A 12,752-nucleotide genomic window follows, 5' to 3' on the forward strand; every position below is an offset into this window, starting at 1 on the left:
GAACCAATACCAATAATACCAAGGAAAACTGTGTACACCAGGATTGTGTTATTTTCACCATTGCATGTCAGCTATATGCATCCAGGTGGTGAGGTACGGTGCTGCAGTCAAGTATAACAGTGTAATAGGTGTAGACTGCAAATAATAACCCATAATCAGATATAGTTTTTTGACATCACAGATATTTCAACACACTAACAATATATTGTATATACCTGCAGTCTATGTAGTAGTGTATGGGTTACCTAGTATCTCTGTCATGCTTGAATTTCATGCATATGTGTTCAGCTGTCACTGCAGTTCAGTATAAAACTATTACTTTTATCGGGTCATATTTTGCTTCCATTTGAGTTCTAGGAAATAACAGTCAGTTAGTAATCAGCAGTGATAAAGTAGCTCAGTTTGCTAAATGCCCTGTATGAAGTATATTTTGTCACACACAGACCAGGGTGCGAATCCAGTGCTAAGTAGCACAAAAAAGTACAGTATCAGTCATGTAATGTTTACAGATTTTCTCTCCACATGAATTATTGGTAAATAGCTGAGGTAGCCCACATTATGAGTAAATAATTGTGTGTTTAGATGTCACAGACTGTTACAATCATTACCAGAAATGTGAAAATACAGCAAAAAATAAAAAAATAAGGATAATAATAATAAAATAAAAGAAACAAAATGTGTAATCTTTAGTATGACTTTATGCCTGGAGTGTCTGCTAAAGGTTGCTGCAGTTAGGTAATACATTTGATGCAGATGTCCTCTGCAGTCACTGCTATTGGTTCTCTCCCCATGCCTGCAAAATGAGGCATGATAGTTGTTTACTTTTGTTGCTGTACACATACATATTTATCAACTGTCACGCTGTCACATAATGTAATTAGTAGTACATAATCCCAATGTCACAGATTTAACATTGGCATGATTATGTAATGAGCAAACTATCACTACATCAGCCCACAGGACACCTTGGTAGTTATATAGGTCCACCTGGTGTGCAAGTGTTCTGTGTGGTTGCATACCTGCAGTTGTTACTGCTTGGCCCATACTGTCCCATGTAGATAGCTTGAGAGGTATGTATGTGCTACAGCAGCTATAGGGCACTTGTACACACAAAAAAAGGACAGACCTGTAGAATAGATAATAGTACTGTTGTCAACTATATAGCCTATAATGGTATTAATGGGCTGTATTTCTCTCTCTTCCCACCCCTTATCTTCATTTATTTATTATTGTTATTAATTTTTTATGGTTTACTATTAACATATATTGTTACATTAAACTTTATCTTGGGGCATGTATTTTATTATTGTTACATATTAAAATGGTTGCATATTAACATATCTTGTTGAATTACCTATTCACCCGTGTTCGTGCTTGCTTTCCGCCTTTCCTATAACTAGTCTAGTCTTGATACAGATTTGCTGTATCCAGGTCTGTTTGTAAGCTTCTGAGCAGTGCCAAAGTCTGCTCTTCAATTTTTCCCTTAGATCTGCTAGTTCTCTCCTCTCCTGCAGTTTTACTAGCTTATTAGTCTAGCAGTTTACCAGGCTTCTTGCAACAATATTGTAGCACAAAAAAGTGCTACCAGCACTAAACGTTCTACAAGGAAACTTGGTCATCCTGAGGCAATGTAGAAACTGCTTTATGTACACTGACAACTCTCCCTTCTTACCTACCAACACTCAGACTTGGGAGAGATGCACTTATATATGCAAATTGGAAGCCACGCACTCTCCAGCCAAGACCAGTATAGCTGGTCAAGAGGAGAAGGTCAACACTTGCACCACACAACATGGATCACATAGCCTTCTAAAACACACACCAGCACTGTCTTCACATAAAAACACAAACCACAAACCCACCTTTGCAGAGGCTCTCAATAAAAATCTACCCAAACAGCAGAGACCTCCAAGGCAGAAATCCAGTTGACCACCACAACATAACACGAATCCTGAGACACATAACTCTCCTAAACATTGTGCCAATCAACCAAAGCCCCTAAAGCAAAACAGCATGCCCAACACACTGGTCATAGTAACTCGATAGTGAGGTACACTGATGTCCCACTCACTAGGTTGAATAAGGAGAAAGTAACAGTCACCTGTCTGTCAGGTGCCAGGATCCACCGCATAATGCACGTACACAGGTCCCTCAACAACAGGTAAAAATATGACTCTGTCATTGTACATGTGGGTGTGAATGAAGTGAGACGTACCTCCCTGGACTACATGAAAAGAGTCATGGAGAAGCTCTTAGATTATGTAGCCCAGGCGGGTATGACCCTAACTCTGAGCAGCACCTACCATCACCCAGAATGATACCACAGTATAAGCATAAAATGATTGATTTCAACAATTGGCTAAGTTTCTGGTGTTATTCTAAGGGGATCCAGTATCTGTCTGCCTGGGATAAAATGATTGACAGACCTCAATGCGTTGCCAGAGATGGCCTGCATCTGTCATCCCTGGGCTTCCGGATACTCACCAAGGCTTTTGCCACCCCTATAGTGCCTTTTTTAGGCCGTGTTCCAAAGACCAAATTACCACCATAACAGCTACAAACAAATGCAATCTGAGGGTTATACTGCTAAATGCTAGAAGTCTAAATCTCAAAATGCACTTGCTCAAAGCACTCCTTAAAATGCAAAACATCGATATTTAACAGAGACCTGGTTCAAGGCAGCAGAAAGCACCCCTGCACTACCATGCTATAACTCATTCCACACCTTTCGGCCCCAGAACTTGGATCAAATCTCCAAAGGCAGTGGTGTTTCCATTTTCATAAAGGATGCACACACCTCCAGACTGGTAGCCCAACATATTGCATCTGTGATACGTCAGGTGTGGCTAACATTGGGTAAGACAGCGATTCAGGTCATAGCCTGCTATAGATCCCCAACCAAGTCCCAAGACTGATGCTCCATGTTCCTAAGAACCTTGGAGAATATTAGGGTGCAACCTAACACTCTCACACTGGGCAATGTCAACTACCCCTCCATTAACTGGGAAAACTACTCATGTACCAATAAACTTGCCCAATGTTTCCTGGAATTCATTAATTCCATTTCCCTGGACCAGCTCGTTCTTACTCCCACTAGAGGAAGCAACATCCTTGACCTGGTCATTACTAACATGGCTGACCATTCCTCTACACCAATAGTTAACTCCTCCCTGGTTAAATCCGACCACAAACTAATCACCTTGGAAATCCACACCCCCACAGCAAAGGTAATCACCATGAAAAACTTCTCCAAAGCTAACTTTGGGCTCCTAAAAACAGAGATGGCTAACTTCACAGCACCCATGCAAATGGAGAATAGTTACAAGACCACCGAATCATACACCAATGTACTGTACGAACATGTACTCAAATGCATGGATCTCGCTATACCCAATAGAATCAAGATGCTCTCCTGCAAAAAAAGGAAGCCAATCTGGTGGTCCCCCTGCCATAAACAAACTTTACAACAGAAGGAGGAAACTGATGCAGAATAAGGTGAAGTCCGAAGACTGGAAATACTCCCTTATCAGCATCAACAAAAAGCTGAGATCCCTCATCAAATCCTCTAAAGCTAGCTATGAAAACAAAATTGCAACTGATAGTAAAGACAACACCAAGGCCTTCTATAATTATGTAAAGAATCTCCACGGCAATACCCAGATTTGCTATGAGCTACCACACAATGGTACCTCCTATATCGAGTCAACAGATATTGCCAATATACTGGCCAACAGATTCAGTCTGAACCTTACCCCTCTCCCCCAAAGGACCAGTCACAATACCAGTAGATTGCCAGGTACCCAGTATTACTGCTGCACAGGTTAAAGTCCAAGGCCAAGAATACAGCTTCTATGGGACCTGACAATATCTCTGGCTGAGTTCTACATGAACTACAGAGTGAACTGGCACCTCACCTGTGTGCCTTATTCAATCACAGCCTCACCTCAGACTTTGTCCCTACTGAATGGTGGACTGCTACAGTCATCTCTCCACAAAGAAGGAGTGACTAGAGACCCTGGGAACTATCACCCCATTAGCCTGATGAGTCTGATATGCAAAGCTATGGAATGCATCATCATGGACCTAATAAACAAGGATATAGGAAATCCCCAAACTCTGGATCCCACACAGTTTGGTTTTTGGAAGGGTAGCTCATGCCTGCTCAACTTGGTCAACTTCTTTGAGTCAGTCACCAGAGCTATGGATGAAGGCAAGGTGGTTCATACAGCCTACCTAGATCTGGCCAAGGCCTTTGATACTATTCCCCACTCAGGAATCATAGAAAAACTCACTAAGCTAGGGATCAACCCCTATCTCACTAGGTGGGATGCAAACTGACTCACGAGTAGAACCCACAGTGTGAAAGTAGATGACTCTAAGTCAGATTGCTGACCAGTCATGAGTGGAGTCCCACAAGGTTCGGTCCTTTGTCCTCTCCTGTTTGGTATCTACTTCTCTTAAGTCGAGGCCGAAAGGAAGGGACTTTGGCTGACAAAGTTCATAGATGATTGTATGTTGGGAACTATTATTAACTCCCCAAGTGATGTTGAGAGCCTACAGAATGGCCTCACTAAGAGAATCAAGGCCTTAAACTCAATGCCAACAAATGTGTCATCATCCCCTTTGGGAAAAACCCATTTCCCATGAATTACCACATCAATGATAGTCCGCTGAACACAGAAGACGTTATAAGAGATCAGGGAACAAGGGTTGACAACAACCTCTGTTTTGACCACCACATTGCCACTGTAGTCAGAAAGTCCTTCTATGTGGCACATCTCATTACTAAGGGTTTTGCATCCAGGAAGAAAGAGTTCATTGTCTCCCTCTACTCTTCCCTCATTAGGCCAGTCATTGAATACAATGCCCCATTTGGCATGTACCTCACTAAACACTTGCAACAACTGGAGGGGCTGCAAAAGTACCTAACAAAGAGGATCCTAGGCCTTAAACATTTGTCCTCTATGGACAGATTTAAAAAAACTCCAAGTATTCTCTGTCTCATATCACCTACTTAGAGGCGATCTCTGGTTCACTTACAAAGCCATGTCTTACTCAGCTCTGTTAGAAATGCTACATCTAAAAAAAAATCCCAATCCCTCCACCCCACACGCTGCAGGGAACTCAAGCTCATTACCACAATCAACAAAACATGCTGGAGGGACAGGTGCATAACCCAGAGACTGCCAATGCTATGGAATAGACTTCCCATACATGTCAAGCAGAGCACCTCACTGGCCCTCTTCAAAAGAAATCTTGATGAGTGGATGGGAAATAGAAAAGTCACCCCAGGATCACTCCAGTGGCTTTACTTGACAGAGGCACTGGGAACTAAGGTCAGATGCCAGCGTAATCCTATGGGCTAGGCTTGTTAAGGCTCCAGAGCCATTAGCCTAATACACATCTATGAACCTATGAACCTATGTTGGCCTTATGCTGTAGCTGTTACCGGCAAGCTGTCAGTATACTGACTGTTCTGTTATTTATTGTTGTGTTTCACATAATATGAATTGAAATGTAATAGAGTTATTTCCAATGTTCTGGCATACTGTTATTACTAACTGGTTTTGTTCATAACTAACCTAGATTTATTCTATACCTCCTTCACCAAGTATGACAGTAGGCTGGTTCCTGGTGATCTCCCTACCCTACCTCAGCTAGTCATGGCAATGGGTCCTGGCACGTCTGGGACCCAGGTCGGTGGTGATCCCTCTGCTGCCCCTGCACCACCTCTGGGACCAACCACCTCAGGGGATGGGGCTTGGCCTCCCCCTGGAAGTAGAGGCAGAGAGGCGATAGTCAATCAAGATAAACTACCAGCTATGGTGCGCAGGATCATTCATCAAAGCTATGAATATTGCCTGTGCTGGATTGAGGCCACACTGAACAATCTGGTGAGGCAGGTTGGCCCTGGTGTCCAGCTTCCAGCACAGCCACCTTCAGGGCAGGGAAGGAGAAGTGTCAACTGACAAAGAGTGAGATGTCAGTCATGCTGCTGCCATCTGTAGGCACATGTGTCTCAGATTCCACAACACCCTCTCCATCCAAGGTGTTTAATCCCTTCATGTTTCACACACTGCCCCTGTCTGCTGTCTTGCCTGTTCTGTCATTCTGCAATTGCATCCTGTCCTACCCAACTTTTCTCTCCACACATACCGATACCCCTTCCCCAAAATTCAACTCTCTCCTTAAAAAAATGGGTACCTGTCCCACAAAAAATATCGCCCCATACATAGCTCTCCATTTTGCGCAAATGTCCACTGGACACAACTAATTTGGTCCAATTGGCTTGACACCATGTTTGTGTTGTCCTCACCCCTCTCTCTGGGGTTTGAGAGTCCAAATTCATTTACAAAATCTGTCAAAATACATAGCTGTTGCTGTACAAGAAAAGGAAAGCTATGGCTTTTTCCTACACCTATCCTGGACATCCCTAAATGCCTTTATCTATGTTTTTCTGCCTGCTTGCCCCCATTTAACCACTGTCCTATCACACACTTTTTCTTTTCTTATTATTTTTTTAGCGCGGGTTTGTGCAAAGCTAAGCAAAGTGCCATGATGTGCTTCACTTCAGAAATCCACTGAAATGGGCTTTAATGAGCCTTAATGATCTTATGTGTTTCTCACAGTGTTAGGCACATGTACAAAATAACCACTACTGCCATGTTTTGAACCTGGGCCCCTGTCACTATACCCTACTACATTAACCTACTCTGCCACACAGATCTTAATTAAAACAGGTGTTTCCAGCAAAACACACTGATTGTGACAGACAGATCGAAATTAAATCTAATGGGAAAAATGGGAGTATACCTGGCACTCTGGTGCAAAAATACACCAGTAGACAGTCAAATAAATAATAATTGCAGTATGTGAGGCCTCTTATATCAGGTAAATGGTCCCTCTTATCTGTAACATCTTTAAACACACCTTCTAAGGCATCAGTGGCACAGTAAATATGTTCAACTGAGACCTTTCTGCAGAAAAACTGCCTTTGAAAGCCATGCACACACAGATAGATGCAGACAACCTCTGGCAAATACACCTTCTGCAGCTCTGAGTTAGTAGATCAGTCTGTTAAATGCCTTGCATACAACACATTTTGCCACACACAATCCTGGGTTTGAATCCAGTGTGTTGCACTTCAATTACATTGTGAAAACAGCAAGTAATGACTGAGTGATGCAATTTTAATCCCCATAGGTTACGGCTACTGAATTATCTGTTACCGAGTTTTGCAAGTCAAAGGCCTGCAAGTAGGGACACACTGCACATATTCATATAGCCTAACTATATGTCGCCTACTACTCCGCTATTGGCACTGTTGCATAACAGATGTTCCTTAAGCGCATGCCTCAGTTGGACTATAAACGGTACCCTTATCCTGGCTTTGCTGTAACAACAGGGCTGCCACATTTGCACATGCAGCTTTCTGGCCTCCAAAGTGTTCACACTCCCTCACCGCCATGTGTCCTAGGCTGCAGCAGCAGCTGTAGTGTGCAGCATACACAGTTTTATATTAAGGTACAGAATGACCATACCTCCCAATCCCCTATAGCAAGTGTTCCGGACACAACCATACATAAAGGGGGAGGGAAAAGGCCCAGAGATAGGGATATGTTTCACAGCTTGCCCCTACTGAGATGGTAAGTTGATAGAATAGCAGCTACAGCATTAGCATGCATATTCTGCAGGATATAATGTGTGACATTCACATGGCTCTCAACCTTTAATGACTTCAGCCTGCAATGATTGCCAGTGAACTGCCAGATGACCCTACTGTCATGGGTCACTGACCAAATATATAGGGCAAAAATGTGGACATATGTCATGGATCTCTACAGTGGACATTATTTGTACGTACCCTCTGCAATGCTATAGTCTCCACACCTCAGTAATGTCCATTTCAAAAATAAGAAGGGGGCCAAGGCCTACATGAAGGTCTTATATATTGCAATGTGGTTACATGTCATTGGCTAATGACAGTGCAATTCAGCTGTTTTGGATGCAATTAGCAATTCTGAACCACAGATTGGTGCAGAGGCAATTACCTATTAATGAGAATTACCTACAAAATGCAAGGAACTGCTTATAGGAACAGGTCTGCATGTGGTTTTACTTATACAGACAGCATATGTGCAAAGCATTTTCAGAGTAACACTTCAAAAAAAGGAATACATCACCCCAGCAGGTATGTACTAGATTTCCCCATAAAACGGGATGCAGATGGGAGGATGGAGATATGGGGAATAGGGATTACAACAGTAAGCTTGCATTAGAACTATGATATTGACATGTCTGTGATACTCTGCTGTGCATTACCTACATGCATGCCTCTCAACTGTCCCTGCTTTGAATCACATCTCTGCTCAGTCCCTGTCAATCCCTCCTGCAATGGTCATCTGTTGTAGTAAAGCTAGTTGATTACACATAAGACATAGTGACACTAACTAGGGGTGTACACTCCTGTAACATCAAATGATGTATTGTAATTCACCTCCTCTCAGTCTGTCAATGTCAAACATAAACAGTTCTAACATTGTAAAATCATCCTTGAATGTCCCTGATGTCCTGTGGTTAAGTCCCTGTTTGGTGGACATTTATCCCTGTCTGGTTGAGAACTATGCCTAATATACCTCTCAAACTCTTACAGTAAGAAATCAGAACAAAGCCATAATTAATGGGGGGACAAAGGCCCAAACTCAGCAACAGAGCATACTTATTGGCCATACAAAGTTAGAATGTGAATAGACTAACAGATATTACTGTAGCATAAGTGTTTTTCTGCGGGGTCTGATGTGTGACAGTCAGATTCTGTTTTAATTTTTTGACAGCAACCATTAATGATCGGACAACCATTTGTTAGACATCCACAAGTTTATGCAAAAAGGACCACATCTATGAGGCAAACATGTTGACAAGGAAAGGACATGAAAGGCTCCCTGTAAAGGTACATTCTTCCAGGAAATCACAGTCTCTATACACCATTCTAGCAGCTCTAACCAGGTGTCCTTTGATTATAGATTTCTTCTGTGAGAAGGGGTGACAACTGTTGAAATGGGGAGCCTTTTTCTTAATAGAGGTTACCCTGTGGATTTTATCAATGATCTCGAGAGAGAGGTACAGAAGAAGAGAGAAAGGGGTTTTTACTTACCCATACTCATCCAAAAAAGTACACCTCAGGGCAACTATGTCATGAAACCAGACGTAGTTACCCCAATGTCCAATAGCTTTATATTAACATAAAGCATGGATGCAAAGGAGATAATTTCCATTATTTTGAAAAACTGGAAGTTAGTTACACAGGATGATTTTATCTGAAAGAAATTGACAGAATTTCCAAGAATTGTATTTAAAAATGGGCCACAATCTCAAAAGTCTATTAGAGAAAAAATTCAGGGTTCCTAATAGCAGGGACAGCATGCATAAGTGCAATATGTGCCATTATTGCAGTTATATAAAGACGGGTTCTAATTACGAAATAAGAGACACTAAATTTAATATAGTAGCTAGGTACAATGGTATCAATACGCAATTAGTGTAATTAGCCGAGTGTTCCCTCTGTCCTGCCTTTTATGTTGGCAAAACAGACAGAAAACTACACAAATGTATTCACGAACATCTGTATGCTATAAGAAAAGGCAAGCTGGAGAATGCTTTGGCAAAGCATATAGTGGAGAACCCCAATCATGTTTTTCTGTTTCTAGTTATAGACCAAGTACAGTCAGATGGTAGGGGAGGGCCATCGTCCCTCATCCTGGAGAGTAGGGAATTGTCATGGAAACTTAGGTTAGATGCCTGTCATGCCCCTGGCATCAATGGCATGTCTTCCATATCATGCCTATTAAAGCTTAAGAGGTTGAATAGATGACGTCACTGTGTAGGACTATCAGGGTCCAATGCATATATCCTATATATTTGGTCAGTCATATGGTAGGTCATGACTGTCAATCTACTTGTAATATTTATAGACTTTATAATATGAATTTGTTCTCTTTGTCACTTTGTAGTACTGCCAAGATATAATACACATATCTTGCACAGTTATCATCTGGTAGCTTATGATTTCCAATTTATTTATAGCATTTATAATATATTGTTTTCACTCTGGCAGCCCTCTTATTTATTTTGACATAGGGAGATGTAGGGGGGGTTGACAGGTGTAGTTTGGGAATATTTAGATTTTTGCATCTTCAGTGCGATAAAGACTGTGAGAGAGTAACTCAAGTCTTGGTCGCACATAGTTTTAACTTATTTTAATTAAACTTATTTTAATTCAATTTTTTCTATACAGCTTATGGGATTTTATTCACAATATTACATTAAAGTAATTCCTAATATATATATTTTATTACAGCAACTAACAGTGATTTTTTTTGCTCGTATGTGTTTATTGAATGTGCAGGTTATTCATTTGTTTCTGTACTTGGGCAGCAATTTACAGCACAGACTCTATTTTAATTATTTTTAAAGGTTGTTAGTATTTTTATAGCCGAGTACGGTGTATCATGCATTTTAATATATTATTTATTGTTTTGTTTGTTTAATATGTGCTGCATAGAAATATTCAGTTCGTTCAGGAGTTATATAGGATAGAAATAGAGAAATGTCCGGCATTTGATTTTAACATGTATCATTACAATTGGTTGGTGTTTTAAGCCGAAGCGGCTCCAGTTTTTTTATTTTCATGACTATGTGTTAAAATGTCTATTTCGATCATTTATTGGAAATCTGTGTATTATAAGCCTTTATTTTTGTATTACTGGGGGGTTTTACAGTTCCACAGTTTCTAGTTGTAGCCCTCTATTTGACAAGAAATGTACTAGTTTTCATTCATTAAGTATGTTCTATGAGGGTTTCTATGTGGTCTCGCAGACCTTAGAGAACATGTGACATCTTTGTTTTTAGTATATAATGAAGTTTTAACTGTGTGACGCTGTTTCCGTTTCTGAAGAAGTTGGCAGTGATACTGATGAAAAGCCTGTGTGTTGTGTTTAAATTAAATATATGAAATTGGATTCTTATTGTTTCTAGTGTTCATTTTTCATCTACAGAGTGGTCCATTGGGTTTTTGGAGCGTATCCACCTTTGGTTTTTCTACACTTTGAAAACTATCACATGGATAATTTGGTCATGTCTAAGTTTCAGAAGTCAGCAGGATAGGTTGCATGCATGGTGTCTTATTATCTTTGTAATGGAAAATTTGTAGATGGTTAGGATAAGTTGCTATATGAAGACAGAGTGATCATATTCAAGGCATCATGTAATTCTGCATTTTAATGATAATCATAGGACAATACACTGTCTTAAAGAGATATGTGGATGCAACACTTTCACAAGGAAGACAGTTTTATTCTGTTACAAAGTTGATCAAAATGACGGCTACAGAGGTGAAACAATCCTACCTCAATTAATTTTGGTTGCAATTTATGAATTCTGGAATTTTATCATTTTATCTAAAAGACACTTACAACAGCAAAGTCTTGACTTTTCTTTGATTCACCTGCTTAAGCCCCTTCAAAGAAAATTGCTAATGTATCTCATGCCAGGGTAAATGAAGTCTTTGCAACATTGAGATTTTCATATCATATTCTGACATTTTAAGTGAGATATTTATGCATGAAATCTACATTATTCTCAGTGAAGCTTTTTATACTGACAATAGCTTTCATCTTGGCATTAAGCCTGCTCGGTAGTGAAACTTCAAGGCTAGTCTGACATCTACATACTATTCGGCTGCTGTCCTGCCCTTGTGCCTGCATTCATTGCACATTCAGATGACAAGTGATACCGCACAGTAAGATTGCACAGTAAAACATTTCTTCAAATTGTAGTTAATCTAAAGTGATGATGATGTTTAATTTTGAGAAATCCTGTTTTTTTTTGCAAATGTATAAAAATGTTACAGCATTCTTTCCATTTTTAAGGTACTAAAAGGTCATTACATGATGATGAAATGAGATGAAATGTCATGCAACAGATCTACACAGTTACATGCTATAAACTATATACTTTAAACTGGATTTGGAGAAGATGTTTATTTTTTACTAGCAGCATTTAGATTTTTTTGTTATAGTTTTCCACACAAAACTACAAATCATAAAGTATTTAAATAGAGTTTAGCTGCCCTGGGCCTCAACTTTTCTTTTTTTTTTCAATAATCATTTTTTATTATTTTTCACAACCATATTACAAATTCACACATTATATACAATATATACAAGATGCTTCCATTGGTTAATTTTACATATATATCAACCTCATGTATTGATCAAAGGTACAGCACTAACAATCAAAAGGAAAATAATAAAAAATCCAACATTAACTAATCAAAGCCAACAATCTGTCTTTTTTGTACATTCTCTATCTAATCTAAGGTTGATTTAGACTATACTCTGGTTCCCGAGAAAAAGTGGATAGTAACCTCTAAGCCAAAACTATATTAAAAATTTGCTCCCATATTTTTATATTGTTGATATTTTTCTTGTGGTCACTAATTAACAGTTTATGCGCTAAGATGTGTTTTATTGCCAACAATCTGAAATTTTCCCACAATGTCTGGGCTGGGTTCAACCAATTTGTGGCTATATATAATTTCATTAATAGGCAAATATTCATAATTACAATCGTTTTTGATTTATCTAGATTCTCCGGGGGAATATGAAGAATCATAAACTCCCAAGAGAGTGTTGAATTTTGGTAACCCATTTTTTGTAACTGCAATTTTAATGAATTCCACAATTTATAAATGC

This window comes from Protopterus annectens, chromosome 2.part0, assembly GCF_019279795.1.
Source record: "Protopterus annectens isolate FY-2018-M chromosome 2.part0, PAN1.0, whole genome shotgun sequence".
In the NCBI taxonomy this organism is placed as follows: domain Eukaryota; kingdom Metazoa; phylum Chordata; order Ceratodontiformes; family Protopteridae; genus Protopterus; species Protopterus annectens.